Genomic DNA, 23,865 nt, shown 5'->3' on the forward strand with positions numbered 1-23,865 from the left:
ATTTCATTAAGTTGGAGCGTATCGCTTTCAGAAACGAAGTACTGTTCCTCAGTCATGTGAACGCTATTAAAATGGCCTCTTTTGATGTGCGACCCCCTTTAAATCTCTATAGATGGGAAGCCTGTCTGGGTCTGAAGCAGGGGCACTTATTTGGCCTGCTTCCCCCCCCCCTCTCTCTCTCTTTTTTACAACTTGGCATAAAGCTAATAATTATTTCACGTTCTTCAAAGATTGATTTATTATCAGTTCCCCAAATATGCCTTTTCATTGGGAAAGCTATTTGCTCACTTATTATGGCAAATAAATAGCTGCTAAGGGTCAGTGTGGGCCTCAGTGCTTGTTACTGCCTGTTCACCTTCTGATTTGAGCTCAGTGTGACTAGTATGGGTGTCCTGGGATTCCAAAGTCTGTACTGATTACCAACAAAAGCCTCTTTAAAATCAGCAGAAACAGTCTAGGGACTAATGGTGCCAAGGCAGTCTGAGGCAGTGTAGCAATGCCTGAGGTCATAAAATGAGCAATGACAATGGTCCTGTCCTTGCCGATTTTATCACTCGGAAACTTGTTTCTTTCTTTTTTTTAAGGCATCACACAGACGACAAAAGGAGTCTTTAGGCCTCTCTTGCGCTCTCACCTGAGAAGAGCTCTCCGAAAGATAGTTGGCATGCCTTTTAGTTATAATGAAGGGGGAGATTTTTGCTCTGCAGCACTGCACTTCTAGCGATTCTTACGATGTGCAAGCTTTTGAAGCGTTTTGCCCATGGAAGGAAGTGTCAGAACTGGAGGCTGAGCTAGAGATGTGAGGGATGTGTCAGGCAGAGAGAGAGAGAGAGAGAGATTCAGATTATACTCCACTCGCTGGCTAAAGGAGGGAACTGCAAGACTTACCAGCACCAACCAAGAAAGTCTCTCTGCATTGATAGGCCACAGTGGGTCAGGTGATACTCCCTGACATTTGATACATTTATTTATTTTTAAATCCAGGGCTGGTTGGATCACTGGTCTATCTCCCAATGAGTCTTGTTCTTGTTGGCTGTACACTGCTTTTGCCTTGTCGCAAACTGAGCTAACCAGGAGCTCAGATATGATTAGCAGTCAAGGCTCAAAGCACAATAATTTAGATTTTTGAGTGCGAGAATTCCATGGAATATTCCTGGAGTGAGTCCGTTGTGGAATGAGAATGTCTACGTTACCAAAACTGAGTTTCTTATATGCAAAATACCAATTCTGGTACCAGATTTTAGGAAAGTGGCAAAAAATCTGTTGAGTTTTATGTGGTCTAAACAAGTGAACAAATAAACCCAAGTAAGTCAGAAGGTAGCAGAAGTTAATTGGGAGAAAGGTAGCTAATTATTTGTACCCATGTTTACTTATTTACATCCTACCTTTCCTCTAAGGATCTCTGGGCATTGTACATGTTATTATCCTGCTGAAGTAGTATACTTTCTTGATGTGCTACAAAGAACTACAAGTTAGCAACTGGTATACCTTTTCTTTCTTCCATGACGAAGTATTTAATCTAGGATCTAGATCAACAGTTCAAGCTTTTCATTTATTGGGGAGTAAGATATATTGGTATAGAAATATATGTATTAAAGTAAAGTAAAGGACCCCTGGACGGTTAACTCCAGTCCAGCTTGATTATGGGGGTACAGCACTCATCTCGCTTTCAGGCCAAGGGAGCCAGCGTTTGTCCACAGACAGCTTTCTGGGTCATGTGGCCAGCATGACTAAACCACTTCTGGTGCAACAGGACACTGTGATGGAAGCCAGAGCACATGGAAACACCGATTCAGCTTCTGCAGCAACGGTACCTATTTATCTACTTGCACTGATATGCTTTCGAGCTGCTAGGTTAGCAGGAGCTGGGACAGAGCAATGGGAGCTCACCCCGTCATGGGAATTCAAACTGCTGACATTCCAATGTACTGACACCTTAAGTTGTTGCTAAGCAGGACATTGTATGCCATTTTATCTGGACTTTCATGTTTAACTTTTCTCTATGCATAGTAAAGAAATCTAACGTCTTTAGAGTGGCAATAGATATATAAAAAACCAGTTATGTGCTTGGATTTTACAGAAAAATTTATTATATTTTATGTGGAACAAAACGTGTAAGTCCCAAACACATATGGGAAAGTGGAGAAAGGATTTACAACAAATGATGCTGAAGGAAGTATTCTTTTATTTTCTTTTATTTAGGATATTGATTTGCAATAAGCTTAAACTGAGAACAACTAAAATTGTCACACAATGGTATCTCGTGCTCTGGATAATTTTGACCACATATAATTTGGATACAAGAAATTTTAGCAGAATAAGGGTAACTTTTATCATATATGACAGTCTAGCATAGGAGTAGCTCATAATTTTTGAAGAATGTCTCTCTCTGTGTGTGTGGGGGGGTGTTATCCAATAAGCAATAAAGAGTTGGTATTGGTCCCACTGATAACGTCTTTTGAATTTTCTAAAAATATCCAGTAAGCTCTCAAGAGTTCATTTTAAATTTACTAGCTACTGCAAGGATGACTTTTATGCTAGGTATTAGAAATTTCAAACTGCGCCAGCCAAGTGTGGGATTTAATGCATCTTGTAAAATTAAGAACTTATAAAAGATCAGTGGTTCATTTTTACTCCTTGAGGGAACTTTGGTCTTGCTGCATTATATATAATGAACCAACTCTCAATATCAGAATGCTTGGATTTGATTCTAATTATTGCTATGAATTATAAGGGGGCTCCTGCCCTCATTAAGCAAACATGATGCACTTACGATTGCCTTGTAAGTGGAAAAACTGATTGTTTTTCCTTTATCATTTCTTTGTTTTTGAAAGCTATCATTGCAATTTTTTATATTTTTTTAAGCTAAGTAGCTGAAGTCTTCCATGCAGTGCCAGATTTATGTACAGTGGTGCCTCGCAAGACGAAATTAATTCGTTCCGCAAGTCTCTTCGTCTTGTGAGTTTTTCGTCTTGCGATGCACGGTTTTCCATAGGAATGCATTGAAAATCAATTAATGCGTTCCTATGGAAACCGCCTTCCCCCGACCTCTTCTGGCGGGCGGCATTTTAAAATCGCCCGGGACAGCGGAGGACTTCTCCGCTGTCCGGGGCGATTTAAAAGCCCCTGGGAAGGCAGGCAGGGGGGACAAAGACTTTTGCCCTCCCCCGCCTGCCTTCAGAAAAGGTCCAGGACAGGCGCGGACCTCTCCGCAAGCAGCGCGCTCCTTGCGGAGAGTTGCAAGCACGCCCAGGCTTTCCCGCCCCGCCGCCGGGCTTCGGGACATCGTTCCGATGCCGGGCAGCGGGGGGAGGCTTTCCCGCCCCGCCGCCCGGCATCGGGACGATGCCCCGAAGCCGGGCGGCGGGGGGAGGCTTTCCCGCCCCGCCGCCCAGCATCGGGACGATGCCCCGAAGCCGGGTGGCGGGGGGAGGCTTTCCCGCCCCGAAGCCGGGCGGCGGGGGGAGGCTTTCCCGCCCCGCCGCCCGGCTTCGGGACATGGTTCCGATGCCAGGCGGCGGGGGGAGGCTTTCTCGCCCCGCCGCCCGGCATCGGGACGATGCCCCGAAGCCGGGCGGCGGGGGGAGGCGTTCCTGCCCCGCCGCCTGGCATCGGGACGATGCCCCGATGCCGGGCGGCGGGGGGAGGCTTCAAAAGCCGTCCGGGGGCTTTTAAATCGCCCCGGACTGTCCCGGGGCGATTTAAAAGCCCCCGGTTAGGCAGGCAGGGGGGGCAAAGACTTTCCCTGCTATCCCGCTTCCCTGCTATCCCGGACCGCTTTTAAAATGCTGGCGGTGGGGAGCAAAGCCTTTCGCCCCCGCCGGCCTTCCTGGACCTCTTCTGAAGTCCGGAGGGGGGGAAAAGGCTTTGCTCCCCACCGCCAGCATTTTAAAAAAGGTCCCCGAGATTTCCCTATGGGCTTTCGTCTTGCGATGCAAGCCCATAGGGAAAATCGTCTAGCGAAGCGTCGCAAAACCCGAAAAACCCTTTCGTCTTGCGGGTTTTTCGTCTTGCGAGGCATTCGTCTTGCGGGGCACCACTGTATAGGCTAAGTAGGCCGAAGCATAGGGTCTCTAAATCTAGGAGGCCTCGCCAGCCCACCCGCTCCCCAGTGGGCAGTCTCCACTCTCCCAAAATTGCAAACCTAAGACTTCATGCGAGGGCAGGGCAACTTGGGCCTCTAAATCTAGGAGGCCTCACCAGCCCACCCGCTCCCCAGCAAGCAACCTCCTCTCTCCCAAAATTGCAAACCCAAGACTTTATACGAGGGCAGGGCAACTTGGGCCTCTAAATCTAGTGGGCCTTGCCAGCCTGCCCTTTCCCCACTGCTGCAGTCTCCCCTCCCAAAATTGCTGTCAGGGAAGCCATAAACCTGTAAATATGTAACAATGGAGATTTATGTTACTGCTTTATGAATGAACACTGTGTTTTATTAATGGACTCTGTATTTTGTGAATTACCTAAGAGCCACCAACAGGGAGCTCTAGAATCTGACAGCTAACCAATTGGGTACTACCAAACTGCGACCCCTATTGCTGAAAGCAGGAAACCAGCAGGGAACACTTCAGCTCAGCCTTTGCACTGTTAACTGAACACCCCCTGCTGTGCAGATAATGGAGAAAGCTCATAAATTGTATCCCTTCTGGCATCCTGGCCAACTCTTTTACACTGGTGCACCAGAAGCCCAGAATACCAGCAAATAAAATCCGCTCATACATCAGTGACTGATAAGACTTGTCAACCAGTTCTTCCAAAGTCTTCCTAAATTATAAAGCTCCAAAATACAGGCCAAAAGAGAATAGGTCACAGAAGAGCAAGGCATACAATGGGCACCACCAGTGAAGAGGCCCTGCTCTGTGTAGCTCTTGCCCTGTCATTTGATAGGGTGCCCACTTGCCCTCCTTCTTGACATGGAATGCTCTCTATTGGAGTCTCCAGGTCCAGTACAAATACCATAAGAAGGGAGAGCAGGAACATTGAAGTTCCCAACAGCTGTTAATCAAGCAAGCACACGGGTCACCTTTGTCACAGTCAGGACACCTATGTCCTGGCCAGGCCTGCACCCAATCTTGTTTTTGTACAATCTTGTTTGTTCTCAGTAACCAAAATTATATTATCAACATATACAAGCAGAAAAGTTGTTTTCCTTCATTTGCAAGGAATCATACAAAACAAAGTGGCACTAATAAAGAAAAGTTTCAGGGCGGCAGCAGAAAGCAAACTAAAAATGCTTTTGCAGTTCATCAAAAATATCCAGCAGTATCAAGTTATAGGAAAACTGGTGCTATTAACACTAATCCTTCTACTTGGTTAATTTCTTCGGTGACTTCCATGCACATGATGTGTATTGCTAATTATTTCCCCAAAGAGTTAAATGATAACTAATCAGAGGCAGCTACAGTTGCAAACGGCAACAAAATATCTGTGAAAGGAAGAGGAGTAGGATTGCTCAAGTGTGTTGCAGGTAGAAATACTGTTTTTAATGAAGTGAGAACAGTAGTTTACTTGCTCGAATTAACAAATAAGAAAGCTACCGCTTGGCCATTGGCCATCTGTACACATCCATCATTCTCCATGTACAGTGGTACCTCAGGTTAAGTACTTAATTCATCCCGGAGGTCCGTGCTTAACCTGAAACTGTTCTTAACCTGAAGCACCACTTTAGCTAATGGAGCCTTCTGCTGCAGCTGCGCTGCTGGAGCATGATTTCTGTTCTCATCCTGAAGCAAAGTTCTTAACCTGAAGCACTATTTCTGGGTTCGCGGAGTTTGTAACCTGAAGCGTATGTAACCTGAAGCGTATGTAACCCGAGGTACCACTGTATAGTGTTGTCTGGACCCAGTAATATCGGACATGTGGGATGAGTGCAATGTTCAGTATGTTGGTGTTCTTTCTTGTGTTGCCTTCGCATGACCTTGCTATGGCACACCCTCCAAGAGTCCCTATTTACAGAAGACATCCCAGTTTCTGATTTGATCCCAGAATGTCCCGCTTTTCCTTAAAAGGTAAAGGTAAAGGTACCCCTGCCCGTACAGGCCAGTCTTGACAGACTCTGGGGTTGTGCGCCCATCTCACTTAAGAGGCCAGGGGCCAGCGCTGTCCGGAGACACTTCCGGGTCACGTGGCCAGCGTGACATCGCTGCTCTGGCGAGCCAGAGCTGCACACGGAAACGGCGTTTACCTTCCCGCTGGTAAGCGGTCCCTATTTATCTACTTGCACCCAGAGGTGCTTTCGAACTGCTAGGTTGGCAGGCGCTGGGACCGAGCAGCGGGAGCGCACCCCGCCGCAGGGATTCGAACCGCCGACCTTTCGATCGGCAAGTCCTAGGCGCTGAGGCTTTAACCCACAGCGCCACCTGCGTCCCTCGCTTTTCCTTAGGACACCTTTATTTTTATCAGAGAAATGTTGGAGGGTATAGTAGGATGTTCCTATTTTCATCGGAGAAGTGTTGGATGGTATGGAGTTATGCAACCCCTGATCCAAAGAGATAAGAAATTATACAACCTTTAGAAGACATCTGAAGGCAGCCTTTATAGGGAAGCTTTTTAATGTTTAATGTTTTATTACGTTTTTATATATGTTGGAAGCTGCCTAGAGTGGCTGGGACAACCCAGTCAGATGGGTGGGGTATAATAATAATAATAATAATAATAATAATAATATATAATATAATTAATAATTAATTATAATTGAATAGAACATCCCTATTTTCATTGGAGAAATTTTGATGGGTATGCTATGGTTGGTTATTGAATAGGCAGTTTTTAAAAGTTGTGGTGTGCGTGTATGTGTGTAGATCCATGCATTCACAGCCTAACTATGCTTCTCAGAACAGGGGCTTTATTTAGAGTAAATAGAGTAAATAGACCTGGAAAGACAAAATTGGACCCCCAAAATTGAATATACTTGGCAGGGAGTATATCAGAACTCAGCAGCCCTATAATGCAGAAAGAGCAATGTGATATGATGATCTACAGACAGGCAATGTGTCCTGCTATTATGATTGAAAACATTAGACGATCAAATACCCTTGGAATGCAAATATGAATCAATGGTCCACCACAGTGGAACATAATGGTTTAAATTATCAAACTGACTTCCCTAGAAAACTGTTTAAAGAGAAAAAGCTCGTTTAAAATAGTTCTACTTTTTATTCCCTCCCCCCCTTCTAGTCTGATCTAAACTTCAAATTAATGGAAATATGCACATATATATATGTATGTAGGAAAACAATGAATATGATCCCCATGAAACAGCCTTAGCTCTTATGATTTCTTGTTGTGGTTAGTGGTTGTTGAGGGTATCATGTTTTTGCAGTATTATGTACCTAAGAAAATGTAATTTTTCCGTCTCCCTTTTAAAATCAAATTACAATGTGACATTCAATAAAATATCTTTTGTGCAGCTAATAAAAATGATATCCCATCTCATGTCCTTGACAAATAAACCAAGCAAGTCAAAATCCTACCTCTGATACAGTTTATAGCTTCAGCTTTCATGTCAGCCTTTCCCTTTAAATAATAATAATAATAAAAAGCCCCATTATTTATTAATAGCCTTCTGTGTTTTAAAAGTTTCTTTTGCTTGAGTGGAGAAAAAATCATTTGCCTTTTAATGGGGTGTCAGATTTGTTTTCCAAACCTACTAAAAGGTTATCGTTGTTACATATGGACAAGTGGTTCGCCCTGTCCAGAATCAATGTAAACTCTCTTACTAGGGTAATTTACTGCTGTCCCCTGGTAGCTGTACGGAAAATTTAATTTCACCATTTTGCAAAGTGGAGAGGTGGAACCTTTTCTCTATGGTTAACTATTTTCACATGGAGTGAAGAAAAGAACTGGGGTGGGGGTGGAAGGAAAGGAAAATACCAACTTCTAGCACATACTAAATAACCAGTAGGCTATTGGCCTTGTGTTTGAGTTCAGGGCCTATCAGCTGTCTGGTAGGGTTCATAGCACAGAAAGATGACTGAACCAATTAGATGTATCATAAAACCTTTTGGCAATTAACCCCAAACTAGCCCAGGAGATCCGGCTTAATGCTAATGGCAAGAGGATAAAAGCTTATTAAATTTTAGACCAATGCGTATCAATATCTGAGTGATATTTATGATATCTGGGAAAACTGTAATTGAGAAGGTGGGAAAGAATTATTCTATGATCGACTCAACCATGTTAGGTTTAGGTCTGGAGCACAAAAGGCAAACATCACCTTTTATTTTTTTAATTGTTATTAAAAAAGCAAAATCAGCTGCATGTATTAAATTAGAGCTTGCTTCAGCCACAAGACAATTGCCGTTTCCAACATGTTATAGAGCTCTATGTTTGCTGCCAATTTCCCCCCACCCTTTCCAAATGCAAGCAAGGATTATTCTTAATTACAAATTACAGGTGCAGCTTATCCTCCTGATACATATTTGGTCCAATCCAGCAATGGAAACCCAGGAGCAGAAAAGCCAGAGCCGCCATCTGACGACACTTGTTGTATGGAAGGGATAAGGCCTGGAGTAATGTATGAGAATAAGCTGTAGCATCTTGGGGAGTACTTTTCAATATTATTTCTTCCATAGGACCGTGTCATTTGAAACCCACTTAATGGCAACAGTGGGGTAATCTGTGCTGCTTATTCCAGAACAATTTGTTAGTGCAATAGCACTAACAAACAGAAAAACGAGGAGACCTGGCACGTCTTTTTAAAAGAAGAAATCTGGCAGTGTGCGCTGCCAAATGGTTCACTAACAAAAACAACAACAACCCCAAGCCCCAAGCATTTTAAACATGGAAACACTGGCACATTCCCTACAAATAACCATATACAGTGGTACCTCAGGTTACATATGCTTCAGGTTACATACGCTTCAGGTTACAGACTCCGCTAACCCAGAAATAGTGCTTCAGGTTAAGAACTTCGCTTCAGGATGAGAACAGAAATCGTGCTCTGGCTGCGTGATGGTAGCAGGAGGCCCCATTAGATAAAGTGGTGCTTCAGGTTAAGAACAGTTTCAGGTTAAGAACGGACCTCCGGAACGAATTAAGTACTTAACCCGAGGTACCACTGTACAGCCATTTGCATGCGCTAGAAGGGACTAGAAAGTGCATACGTTGATAAATATATATTTTTTAAATAATTTTTTATTGGTTTTCAACACAAATAAGAGACAAAACAACACACTCACATAAACAAACGAAAACATATAAACATGTATAATTTCAAAGACCTTTTTTTCATAACCTTACTTCTCGGACTTCCCCTTACCTCCCCTTTTCTGCATCCTTGTTTTAAAATTTCTTCAGCAACTCTTCAGACCAATTAATTAATTACTTATTTTCTTTTTAAACTTCTTCTAACACTTAATCAGTTACAGCTGTAATTCCATATTTTCCTTTTCCCTGACATTTTAGCATTCTTCAATTTTACAACAATTTTTAAGATATACTTTAAATTTCTTCCAATCTTCTTCCACCGTCTCTTTTTCTTGGTCACGGATTCTGCCGGTCATCTCCGCTAGTCCTATGTAGTCAATCACCTTTGTCTGCCATTCTTCCAGTGTGGGTAGTTCTTGTGTCTTCCAATACTTTGCTAAGAGGATCCTTGCTGCTGTGGTAGCATACATAAAAAACGTCCTATCCTTCCTTGACACCAATTGGCCAACCATGCCCAGGAGAAATGCCTCTGGTTTCTTATGAAAAGTACATTTAAGTACCTTCTTAATTTCATTCATACATTGATAAATAGGCCTCATGCTCAGTTCCTTATATTTTAAAAGGACCTTGGAAAGTCACTGCCAGTTGGAGAAGGCAATATATTACCAGATGCTTCAATAGTCTGCTCTAGTGAGGTAGGTTCTGATTTCCATTCAGTATAAATGCCTATGATCTGTACACTACCTGCAACCTACTGGGTTGGTGTTCTGCCCTGCGGGTCAAAATACAGACTGGGGCAAAGGATTGGCTGATGCCCCAAAGGACCAGGTGCAGAGATTCCAAAGAGAGATGCACAAAATACAGAGCGATCAGTTCTAGTCCTTTATTATAGAGATATAGCAAGAGATCTATGTACAGCAATGCAGTGCAAGATTCCTTGCTGCCACACGTCAGGACAGACCCTGAAGTGACCATGGTTTTGTCTGTGACTAACTGAACCAAACTTAAGGTTTCAAAGCCTCTAAACAAGCAGATAAGCACATGTGATTTTATTTTACAGCTCGCACCGATGAGTCCCTGGGTTATCTTGATTCCCAAGATGGTGTTTACAGGCCTTCTGGGACATATGCACTGTTTGGTTCTACACAATTGGTTATAGATGGATGCTAAGGTTGTTTCATAGTTTAAACATCTTCTGGATATACAAGTATTACTGAAACTCCTATTTATCTACTTGCACTTTGACGTGCTTTTGAACTGCTAGGTTGGCAGGTGCGGGACCGAGCAACGGGAGCTCACCCCGTCACGGGGATTTGAACTGCTAACCTTCTGATCGGCAAGTCCTAGGCACTGTGGTTTAATCCAGAGTGCCACCCGAGTCCCTGTGTTCCAGCTTAGAGGTCTGCAATTCATTGTGCTAGGAAACGTCCCTTGAAGGTTGCTGGGAAACTGCCATTTGTCTCCAAATGCTGTCACCGGCTGCTAACTGGGGCTAGTTTGCTTATGTATGAGAAAAAGAAGGTTTCTGCCCCAAAGATAATACAATATTAATGTAGATGCAAGGGAGAGAGAGAAGGACAACAGAGAGAGAAGCAAAAGTAATGAGAAGTGAATGTGAACAAATACAGTTATAAACAAAAGGGCACTCTCTGTCCAAAATAATAAGGAACAAAATTATTTATCCCCACAGCCTCCAAATCGCCAAACCTCAAGCAGCAGCAGTCTATTAGATACTCAGCCACACAACAGATGTGGTTGCAACTCCTCCCAGAGGGAGAGAGAAGAAATCCAGCCTGTTGCTGATTTGCACATGGTAACATTCAAATTAATAATGCACATTAGGAATTATTTGTCCCAAAATTTGAAATCATACCAAAAATAACTTAGAAACAGAGCCAGTGAGAGTTTGCCAGAAACAATATTTTTTAAAGTTGATTTCAAAAAACCCAAATAAACAGGGAGAGAGTCTGTCAGATCTGGAACTTGTAGTATTGAGGAAAATGGTAGCATTCATCCTTCATTTTTGTGCTCTCAATACATTTTGCTGCCTTCCCTGCCTGCCCATCCCTCCAATTCCACATACAGAAGCTCAGCTGGATTGGCAATAAAATCTTAATGCAATACTGGTAATGGGACATGGCCTCCCAATACACCAGGAGGCAGCAGAGTAGCTTAGGAGATACAAGGCAAGCTGCCTTGCACACCAAGTGTGTCCTCTAATACGTCCCAACACCTGTGGCAGTTAGTGGCCTCATTTTGCCTAATGATAGAGCCGGCTCTGTGAACCAGCACTGAGATAGCCATTTGCTTTTGCAGCCCACCTGTGGCAGACTGGGCTGTACCACAGACCATCACAAAATGTATCAGGAGGGGCATGCGCACAGAAGCTTCCTCTGTCTATGCTTAAGCTGATAGAGGCAGAAGGAGAATGCAAGATGTTCTTCCTCTACGGTAAAGAACAATTTGACATGGGGAGTAAAGCTATTACTGGCAACATAGCCATGGTGGCTGTGCACTGCCTCCACTTGCCTCTGAATACCAGTTGCTGTAAATCACAGGTGGGGAGAGCTCTGTGGCACTTAGGTGCTGTTTGCAGTCTTCCCAGAGGCATCTGGTTGGCTATCGTGCAACCAAAATGCACTATATAGCCCTTTTGGTCTAATCCCATTGGGTTCTTCTTACTGCAATGGTGGCCTTGCTGGGTTGCACCCAATGCTGCTGTTTCACTTGCACAACAGACTCCGTGTGTACAACGGAGCTCCCCTTCGTCTCCCCTGCGGCCAACCGTGCACCCTCAAAAAGGTCAGTGGACCTCCCAGGAGCAGATTTTGAAAGGAGAGATGGCAAGAGGAGAAGAAAGTCCCACTATGTGAGCAGAATGACACTAGTGCAGCGTTGATCGCAACCCCATGCCCACAACTTTCCAAATCCTTTAAAGTATATGGAAACTCAAAGCAGGGTCTCCTCAGTGGCTGCCTCTAGGCTCTGGAACTCCCTGCCAAGGGAACTCTGTATAGCTCCACCCCTGGAGACCTTCCATTCCCAGGCAAAAGCATTTCTGTTTAGTCAAGTATTTGACTCTTCAGCTGATTTTCAGATTGTATTTGGTTTGAACTGGCTGTTTTTGTCTGATTTTCTTTTTCTTTTGGTTTTAATTTATTGCTTGCTTCTTATTTGTGTGTCAAGGCCCCCAAGCCACCCCCAAGGAGAATAAAGACACAAGAACCGTGGCAGCAAGGACAAACAAGATCTGAGCGTGCAGGAAGATCTGCCATGCGAGGCTGAAAGAGGAAGCCTCAGAATCTTGCCGTGGCTTAAATCGTCCCCAGCCATGCCCCCAAGCAACCTGATTGGCTGCCTGGCAACCTGATGTGGCCAGGGTCTCCCCCAGTGGGACGCCGCCCCGCCCCGATGCTGAGGAGAGTGGCTAGGTAGCCAGACCGCAACCTGGCCCCACCAGGAAGTGGACCCGATTTCCCCTCCGCCCTTGTTATCTGTCTTATTTTGTTAGCCACCTTGAGCGCTACTTGTAGAGAGGCAGGATACAATTATAGCAAATAATGAAGCATAGGAAACAGCTCAGTGTTCACAAAAGAGACAGTGTTACAAATGTTCGTTTTTTGGTGTAGAGGTGGAGCAACAAGGGCAGATGTTTAAAAATTATGTTTTAAAAGGGACTCTTCCTCAAACCAGTACTTTGTGAATAGCCACTGATAGTGTTCAAATGGTTTGCCTATTTGGTAAACAGAGAAAATATAGGATAACAGCAAGTTATAAGGGAGTGTCATTAAAATGTAAGAATCATAGCATCTCGACACACATCCTGTTCTCACGGGCCCAACTGGATGCCAATGGGAAGTCCACAAATATAATAGCATACTCTCCTACTTATGATCTCCTGAAAACTGGTATTCAGGGACTCTGGTCCTGATACTGGAGGTAGTATAACCATCGTGACTAGCAGCTGCTGATAGCTTTATCCTCCATGATTTTCTAATCCTCTTTTAAATCTGTCAGAGTCGGCCATCAGTTTCCACAATAAAGTTTGGTGCTGATGGTAGGCCTTGACCTAACCATAACAAAACCCCCACATCACCTCATTATTGTGTACAGTAAAATAAAATGTTTAGCATTTTACCTCCCTAGCGAACCATTTTTTTGTCAGTCATGTCATGTTTTATGATTTATGTGCATGCAGTTTTGTAACCAGAAGATAAAAAGATATTTAAGAACTAAAAAGAAAGAAAAACTCTCGTGAGGCCTACTTTGAGTATGAGCCTAACCATGTTTACACAGAAGGAAGTCCTGTTGAGTGGTATCCAGCTAAATGGTTCAGGTAGTGGAAGGAGTTTTAGCTGCCCAATGGAACTTCCTTATCCTTTCCCGTCCCAATTTGCTCCACGGTGTTGGGGGAATCCTGGGAACATATTCAGAGGCCATGTGGGCAGGACGCAGGGAGAGGAGAGGATGGGGAAAATGCCATTGTGCATCTAAGCCCTTGTGCTAGCACAACTGTTCAGTTGAATGCCACCAACTGAATTCAATGGGATTTTCTCCCAGGTAAATGGGATTAGGATTGCAGCTTTAGATACACATTTGTCTCAGTGCAATTCGCTGCAGATACATATACTCTGTATGTAATTAATTACTTCTAATATCAGGTTTAATTATCTTAGTTTTGCGATTATCCGTAACATGTATGCTTTAATTTGCATCTTGTATTCAGGAGGAAATTACCTATTTCAATCCAAAGCAAATAAGTAGCCTCTGCAGAAATGGTGCATGTGGAGGCTCACATTGCATACACTCAGATGGTAAAGTGTAAATTAGATACTCTCAATCACAGTAAATTAAGAGAACAAATAAGGAAATGAAGAAATACCACATTGGAGTGATATTTTATCCTCACATAAAGAAACTACAAGATAGGAGAGAGAAATTCAAGCAGTTGGTGTTTTTTTTTAATGTAGAAGCACCTTGACATGCAGCTTAATGGTTGGTAAAGATCATTTTGATGGTGTCCAAAATATAGTTTTTGCTCATTAAGCTGTGGATGTATTTGCCCAAGAGAGCGCTGGTTATTGCATTTTCCTTGCACTCTGATTTCATTTTCCCATTAATAAAAGAAGAGCACTCTCCAACAGATGAACATTGTTACAGCAGGGACTCTCCAGAGTTCCGGATGGTGGACATTCCCAACCCTACCTGAAGATGCCAGGGCTGAATATGGGACCTTTGGAATTGCAAGTCCAATTTCTGAATCACCACCAAGCTATGGCCTCAGGAAACTCCCAGGGATTCTATCAAAGAATTCTCAGCATCCTCACCAAACCTAAATTCTGAGGATATCTCATGAGGCAGCCATGATTGTCAAATGGATATTAAATCCAAATAAATTTATAGTGTTGACATGACCATATTATTGGTAGTTGGCATCAGGACTGGGCCTAAGAACAAAAGTTTCCGAAGTGTTTGGCTGTAGTTAAAATGTAGGTCCCTGCGATTTTCAACAGTTCTCTTTTTAAGCTTGATTTTCACTGTACTCCTGCCCTCTTCATTATCTATTTCCTGCTATGCCACTGGTCCATATGGCCCCCTTCCTTTGTTGATGAAATTTAAACAGCAACATCTGTTTGGTGTCATATTGGCTCCTCTGGAAAAGTCTCTTATTCATTCTCCCTCTCTCCCTCACTCCCTCTCTTCCTCCCCCCGCCTCTCTCTCCTTCTCCTACAGCCTTTAGCAAACTCCCTATTTTTGTAGTAGACAGACACCCAAAGGGTGCTTCATCTTCTAGACATTTGTCCTCCTGTCACTAGGGGGTTGCCATATTGACCAAAGTTATCGGAGGTCTTTCAGGACTTCCGCAGTCCCCGAATTGCTGCTTTGATGGGGCTGTCATCAGCCATCTGAAGCCAGACTTCAGGGAATGTCATCGGAGTATGGCAGTTTGGCAGATGTTCAGAGGGTCACAGGAGTACCTAGAGATGATCCATTTGCATGGCAGATAATAATACCTTCACATTTTAATCATCAGAAGCTTGGGTTCCATGGAGAATTTGAAGAGCATTTCTTTTGTTTAAAGCAGCCTGATATCTCTGCTATTTCACACTGCTGCACTCGCCTCTTGTTTGGAGCTGCATATTGATCCACTGCCACACACGCCTTCTTTTCAAAGATGAATCTAATGTTTGCCCCTTATTATGGAAGATGTTCCTTAATAACAGTATGATCCATGTACAATTGAAGTCCATGACAAAATTCCCAATGGTTTCAACTGGGCTGCATTGTTCAGAGTGACAGTCCCTTATTTCAGAATACAGCCACTTCGTTGAACCCTGTGCAATAGATGTTAGGTGCTGTGTCCCTTTATTTTAAAATGTTTGATCTGGCAGCCTCATCTCTAGGGTGTGTATTTTTCTACGTGTCTTTCTATACTGCATCAAGACTGTGTCATGTAATTACAGATTTATCCATGTTCTTCACCTCAAAGAACCTTTATAGAAAGCATTTAAATCTAATACTTATCTATTTGAAAGCCACACATAGCATCTTAATGAGCTGGACAACAGATGGAATTGACAGTTTTAATAGGGAGCAACTAACATCATCTCCCAATCTACACCTCTGTATTGGATTTCAAAGAACTGATATCAGTTTGGACATGTGTAGATATGGGGCCTGCATTTAAAGCCAGAAATTCAATCAATAGCCTGTCTCTCAACAGAATTTACAAGATTAGATCAGTTAGAAGTGACCATCTGGCCTAATCTTGGGAGTTCTGAAGTCTCATGTAGATCTTTTTCACTAATGTCATTTTTATTTGGTTAACATTAATAAACTGTAGCAAACATTGCAGATCTTGCACTCTGGAGCTGTAACTCAATTTTTGCCTTTCACATGAGTCAAGTCAAACATCTGCTTCTCTGGAGGGAGTGTGCATGCATGCATGCTTAGAGAGAGGAAGAGAGTGCTACATGCACAGCGCATAATCATTCTGAAAGCATTACTAACTTTCTTACATTGAAAGCTAATAGAAAGCCTCAGGTTTGGCTTGGTTTTTTCCCTAAAGAACACTTGATTAAAGAACATTCTCTATGCTGGCATTGGAACTGGGAGATGAAGCAAGTAAAAATATTTGGAAGAATATATTTCTTCCTGTAACCCATGCTATTACTTTTGTTAAAAAGAAAAGTTGTTATTTATCTATTAGGTTTATGTTTGGAATGAATGATCACACACCAGGGGCTGGCAATTCAGCTATTATAGATGATCTTGTTTATAGCATGGCTGGTTTACATGGTTCTGTGATTGTATTTTGCTTTTGTTTGCTGTTGTATGATGGCTTTTGTGATCAGTTTGTTGTTATGATGGTTTGTGTTGAGATGGTGATACCCTAAATGGTCACTTATCCATCTTTTAAACAAACACATGTGTAAACAAAATAGCTGAAAATGGCTATTTACTGTTAAACATTCCCCCTGTATCTCTTATGAGGGAAAGTAATAAAGCTTATTATTAAAGGTAAAGGTAAAGGGACCCCTGACTGTTAGGTCTAGTCACAGACGACTCTGGGGTTGCAGTGTTCATCTTGCTTTACTGGCCGAGGGAGCTGCCGTACAGCTTCTAGGTCATGTTGCCAGCATGACTAAGCTGCTTCTGGTGAACCAGAGCAGCACATAGAAACACCGTTTGCCTTCCCACCGGAGTCGTACCTATTTATCTACTTGCACTTTGACGTGCTTTCAAACGTTGGCAGGAGCAGGAACTGAGCAACGGGAGCTCACCCCGTCACAGGGATTTAAACCACTGACCTTCTGATCGGCAAGCCCTAGGCTCTGTGGTTTAGACCACAGAGCCATCTGCGTCCCTATAAGCTTATTATTAGGTGAACCCAAAGGTCTTGCACATGTATTATTATTATTATTATTATTAATTATAAGTAGAAGTAGTAGTATGTTAATGCATACTTAATATTATGTGAACCCAAAACCCTTTACTCAGTTTATAGGGATTTGTTACTCGGTTGCACAGGATCCAAATGCGCTTTTCTAAGATGGTGCTCAAACTACTATTGTGACATCAGCCCTTTCCCCCTCAACAATGCTATCCCTGCTTTATAAAAGTAAGCGTCCCTTTCTCATACCAAGGCTTCCATAGGCTAGCAACTGTACAAAAATATTTTAAGTTGATTTATTGCCTTCTCATTTGCAAAGGTCAATTAAAAAAATCCCCTATGATTGTGGAAGTTTTTAATTGTTGCATTAACCCAACTGCAATTCTATGCCCACAGATCTGTGGAGTCCTATGTCTGGTTTTGGGGGAAATCTATTTTATACTGAAAACATTATACAAGTATAAACGTTATTTCCCACACTGAAATGGTATTTGACAGCACAATCATATGCATGTCTACTCAAAAGTAAATCCCATGAACAATCATTAAAGGGAACACTTTAAAAAGTCATCTTGCTGGTCCCACCAACCACTGCAATTTCCTAGGTCCAAATAAAACAACTGCATTGCTTGCATAAAATGTTCTGGACAAAGTTTTATTGGATCTCTAGGGGGAAAGCCTTCCAACCCTCTTCTTCTGTATTGTGAGTGATCAAATGTGATACTAAATAATAATAATAATAATAATAATAATAATAATAATAATAATAATATAACAGTTGTTATGATGAAAACCTAAAGCATACAGCCCAGTATTTTTAAACCCTTAAATGCTTTAACAAAGAAGATGCACAATTTCCCCATATTTGCTACAAACACTTGGTGGCCATTTTGATCTTGAACTAAATACTGAAGACATCCTTTCAAATCATCCTTTCAAATCATGTTTCTTTCTTTCCTTTCTTCTTCCTTTCCAATAGAAAAGAAAATCCCACCCATTGTAGCACAAAATTCACTGCTAAGCACAACTAAGGGTTTCCTCTAGGCTAGCTCTCAATGGATGTACATGGCACTTCCAACTTTCTGTTTTTCACTGTAGTTAATAAATCAGGATGCAGATGAGCGATTCATAGTTAATTTTCAGAGCCAGCGCAGCATGTCACAGCCTATAAAGTCCTGGAAGTCTTAAGCAGTGAATTCCTTGATACTGACAAGCCAAACAGCTTAGAAATTATAATTATAAGTTACAAGTGTCTTAAGGGTTGTTCTTCTGACATAAAACTAATTTCATGTTTTTATTCATAATGTGAAAGAGACGAGAGGATAGGGCCTTATTTAGACTGAGCTCCTAGAGACATCACAGGCTCCATTTTCAGATTGTAATCAGAAGCGATGGCTTACTTCATTTTTTTAGCGGGAGGGGGGCATATATATATATATATATATATAATCTGCTCTGTAAGCTCTTTTAAATTATTGTGCTAGTATAATGTAGCATTTGCCACATTTGTCAATTCATTCCACCTTCAAGTTAAAAAGACTGATACTCGTGTGACTTACATATCACTTGTTTCTGGCCAGTAGTATAGTGGTAATTTTGAAGCTCACCATCCTCCATAGTCATACATAAGACCATAGGAAGAGCCTACTGGATCAGACCAAATGCCCATCTAATCCAGCACCCTGTTATCACAGGGACCAACCAGATGCCTGTGAGAAGCCTGCAAGTAGGACCTGAGAACAAGACCACTCTCCCTTCCAGTATTTTCCAGCAACTGGAATTCGAAAGCATACTGTCTCCAACTGTGGAGCTAGAACCTAGGTTAGAAGCCACTGATAGCTTTATCCTCCATGAATTTGTCTCAATAGTTTAACTATGCACTATGAGGAGAAGTATTTTCCTGAAACTTCCATCATTAAGCTTTGTTGGGTGTTAATGAGTTCTCATGTTACAGGAGGGGGGGGGGAATCTGTCTACTTTCTCCACACCATGTGTAATTTTATAAACTTTTATCATGTCACCTTTTGCTCGCTTGTTTATGAAACTTTAAAAGTCCAAAATGCTTCAACCTTCCCTGATAGAGGAGCTGCTTCATTCCTTTGATAATTTTGGTTGCCCTTTTCTGAATCTTTTCCTACTCTACAATATCCTCTTTGAGGTGAGGCTAGCAGAACACTGCCATTGAGAACCTACAGCTTTGCTCTGAAGGAGAGTCCAAAATGCTAGCAGCTGTGGTAATTGATCATATAGTCACCATCAAATTATTACCACTTGAACTTCTAGCTGTTGTGGTTCAGGACCCAGAATTCTCAGGTGCAGAGCTGTCTTATAAAAGGTAAAAGGTAAAGGACCCCTTGATGGTCCGGTTAAGTCAGTCAAAGGTGACTATGGGGGTTGTGTAGTGGTTAAGAGCGGTAGACTCGTAATCTGGTGAACCGGGTTCATGTCTCTGCTCCTCCACATGCAGCTGCTGGGTGACCTTGGGCTAGTCACACTTCTCTGAAGTCTCTCAGCCCCACTCACCTCACAGAGTGTTTGTTGTGGGGGAGGAAGGGAAAGGAGAATGTTAGCCTCTTTGAGACTCCTTCGGGTAGTGATAAAGCGGAATATCAAATCCAAACTCTTATTCTTCATCATCTCACTTCGGGCTGAGGGAGTCAGTGTTTGTCCACAGACAGCTTTCCGGGTCATGTGGCCAACATAACTAAACCACTTCTGGCACAACGGAACACCGTGATGGAAACCAGAGTGCACGGAAATGCCATTGACCTTCCCACCGCAGCGGTAGCTAGGTTGCTAGGTTGACAGGAGCTGGGACAGAGCAACAGGAGCTCACCCCATTGCGGGGATTCGAACCACTGACCTTCCAAACAGCAAGCCCAAGAGGCTCAGTAGTTTAGACCATAGTGCCACCCTCTCAGGTGCAGAGCTCTCCTATAGCGGCAGTCTTTAGGAAGAGTTGGATCTACTCATTGGTCCATCCCATGTGAATATGGTAGTGCTGGGTTCTGATTTCATTCCTTAACCCAATGAGAGATCTCAATCACTGAACTCAGATGACTTCCTCATTTAGAAAGAGCTTCTGAAAAAGCCACAGGTCCTTTGTGCAGGTGGTTGTACAGGTGGCATATTCAGGATGTGCAGCTTCCATCTTGATTGCCAAGCTCAGACTATAGAGGCCTACTAGTTGCTCCAAATAATTGCTGAGGTAATTGATTTTCTGCCTCAGCTGTAGAATGGCTAACAGTGGTTCTGAACCAACACCTTGGTCCTTGTCCAAGGTCCTGACCTCTCACTGCTTGCCTTCCTATCTGCTTATATGTTTATCTACCAAGGCTAGGAAACATGGGCCTTAGAGGTTTTCCACTTGTTCTAGACACAGGTCCAAGCAGTTTGCCCCACTGCTTTTCCCAGGAAAACCCACTCTTTACCACTAATGTTTGCTCTGATTCAGCAGCAAAGAATGGGTTTGCCTGAGGGAAAGCAATGGGACAAGCAGAAAGATGGATGAACTCATAGTGGGGCAAATGGCTTTATACCATTGTTCCCTTTCCCTCACTGCTGCCACCACTATGCAGTGACTTCTTTGAGTCACCTTCCAGTGACTCCAGTAATGTTGAAGCAGATCCAGTGTTTCCATTCAGCACAGGGTTTGGCAACCTGGTTTGTTATCCATGTAGGACAGCTTTCTAGGTGCTTGATAAACAAAGTGGCCATTTTTTAAAAATCAAAATAGTTTCTTCATCCGTGGTTTATCATGATAGAAATGAGCCCAGATTTCATGCCTGTCATAAAAAGCAGAATGGTTGTGCTGTGAATAGCATATCTGAGATGGGGAACTAGCATCATCTGGAAAACTGAAAGATGTCATTCATTGTGCAAGACTGTCTTGGCCAAATCTGATGGTCATACACTTAAAACATGTAAACCAATGATTAGGAAATAACAGAAGGTCACATCTCGGGGTTGGACGAAAGCACATCTGAGATATATATGTGGACAACCTTGTGGACCTTTCTTATGTTTTAAGTCTCATCCTTGAACTGTCTCCAGACTAATTTATGACAGGGCTGCTGTTTGCACAATTTATTGGCCATTTCCATATACATGTTTTATTCCCCCTGAAGGAAAATAGGAGAAAGTTCTCTTTCTTAGCATGCTTATGCAAGGATAGGCAGAAACTAGGCATATGGGACAGAGACATGTGAATATGGTTCTTCTTTGCCCTTTAGAAAAAAAGCCATTATCTTGCCTTTCATTGCATATATTACCAATGTCTCAGGTAGAACAACTAACTGTCAGCTGAACTGGGAAGAATAGTCCTGGGATAATATTTCATGTTAAAAACCCACTTAAACAAAACCCCTTCCCTTCTTGGACAGTTACTTTAGCATCTCTGGACAAATATCTCTGCTTTTTTAAAAAAGAAAAAGAAGAAGGAGAGAGTGCTTTAAGAAAAAATGCACCCCATTTTTGCCTAATACTTTAAAAACCAAACCCTAATTTATTGCTGCTTTATTCAGAATTCTGCTTTATAATGATTTCTCGGTATTGGCAGAGTCTAACACATATTAGAAATAAATTCAAAGGAGGCATATTATATTTGGAAGAATCAAGATGGACATTAAATCCAGGAGATAAAAAATGTTGGAACAGGGGGGAGCTTATAAAAGCAAAAGGTAAAGCCTGCTGAGAGCAGTGGCCGAGGTTCATTCTGCATGCAGATAAGTCATTCATCACAAATCCATAAAACAATTAGCACTGAACTAATGATATTGCTTAACAACTGTATTTTTGATTAATGCATCAATAATTTAACAGAGTATTTGTTTAGTCTCCCCAGCTCCTGCTATTATTTACTGGCCCTGTCACGGCTGCTCATAGCTCACATGTCTTATAAAACATTTCCCAAGCTGTTGTAAGGACCAGTTTGTTTTAATGCTCCAAGTTAACACTGCGAGAGCTATTAACAGGCTGATTAGCATAATCCATTGTGATCTATCATCGTCTAAAAGTTCAGCTCCGCAACTGAACAGGACTGGAAAATTGCTTTGAAGATTTTATGATACGATAACTATCCATTTGATAAGCAATTAAAAAGATATTCTCAGACACTAAGAGGAAAGACAATGGGAACAGGAGGGAAGGAGGAGGGTAAGGGAGCAGGAGTCTCCTGCCTGGAATATAGATTGCATCGCAGTGATTCCCTCGTCAACAATTGCACATTGCTGGAGGTCTCTGAAACCCCTTGATAACTCTGTATGTCTGATTTTGACCTGTTTATCCAGGAGAGAAAGGTTGTGATATTCCTCTCATCCTGGACAGGGTGAGCTGTTTGTTTGAGGCTCCAAGGATCACCTAGATTATTTGGTCTGCATGCCATCTGTCTGTAGCCTGCGCTGTTTTCCTGATTAGACTCCTTATTTTGGTTTCAGGAAGAGTACCAACATCACAATCAGCAGCAAGCTCAGAATTTCATACATTGTTCCCACTCCTAGAGGTTTTCCTTGCTCCTGACCTTAGTGTTAAAAGCCCAGTCCCAAACATAGATTGTTCCTTTGCAGGTGCACTCTAAGGATTTTGGGATGTTTCCAAACTACCTACTGTAATCAATGGAATTAACTTAGTAATCATTAAATTTATGCATGGATTTGAAGGAGTCTGCCTTCGCTATGGTTTACTTGGATACAACCCATCAGGTCTATCCACACTTTCCGCAGAATGGGGTCAACCAACTGCATGGCTGGGCTGTGGGATCAGCACTGCCCATATGGCACAAATGCACATGCGTCCTGACACGAGTAAACCAACAGCATACAATCTTTAGCATCACATGGAAGGGAGGGGAAGGTCTTACAAATCAGTAGTAGGTGCACAGGACTGTACATTAGCATGCACCATATTTAAACTTTATATCGAATACACAGAGGTGAGGCTGAGCCATTGCAATTCCACAGTCCCACAGTGCAAATAAGTTACAAAAAGTGCAATGAGATCTCTGCTTCTGCCTTGCATATTTTTCCATTTGTAAATCTTCTTTTGGATTATTAGATGCATCCATTTCATCCCGTCCCCATTATCCTCAATAGAAATTATCAAGATGAGGTTAAACTGGGCAGGTTTCCTGCTATCTCATTTTCATTGCTGACCCTACAGAATGTAATTTTTATTGTGTTTCACCAATGAATATGGAACAAAAGGAAAGGGTGGCATCCTCATTGTGAGGAAGAGTGGATTTCCTGCAATCTCTCACACACAATAGCAGGGGTATAATATTGCGTCTTTCTGTTTTTCTCCATCTTCACTCTTGAGAGATGCTTTGGTCATGGCATCCATTGTTAAGGAAATATTTGATATTCTGCCCTGCGCCGAGTGGAGTTTCCCCATCAAATGATTCAAGGTGCCTTCTAAACACCCATTCATTAACCCCTCACAGTTTCAATCCCAAGACTGGGGAAATAGGACATTTTGTGAGGTGTTCCAGTTAACTGCTTCAAGATTGCCCCATCAGGCATAATAACAATACTTAGCATTTATATAGCACATTTCAAGTGTTTCCTACTCAAAGTGGTTCATGCACATTATCTAAATAATCTTTATAACAGTGCTTGGTCAAAAGCTGAAGGGCTTAAATAAGAAGCCTCCGCACCTGCAGCTCAGTGGCAGAGCAAAACAGCTGCTTGGCATTCAGAAGGTCCCAATTCTCTCCACAGAGAGTTGGGCAAAACTCCACAAAACCCTACAGAGTTACTGCCACTCTGTGATACCAAGTTAGGTGGACCAAAGGTAGAAGGAAGATTTCTATTTTCCTTTGTTAGTGAACTGT

Source organism: Podarcis melisellensis, assembly GCF_964234715.1.
Source record: "Podarcis melisellensis genome assembly, chromosome: 4".
Lineage (NCBI taxonomy): Eukaryota > Metazoa > Chordata > Lepidosauria > Squamata > Lacertidae > Podarcis > Podarcis melisellensis.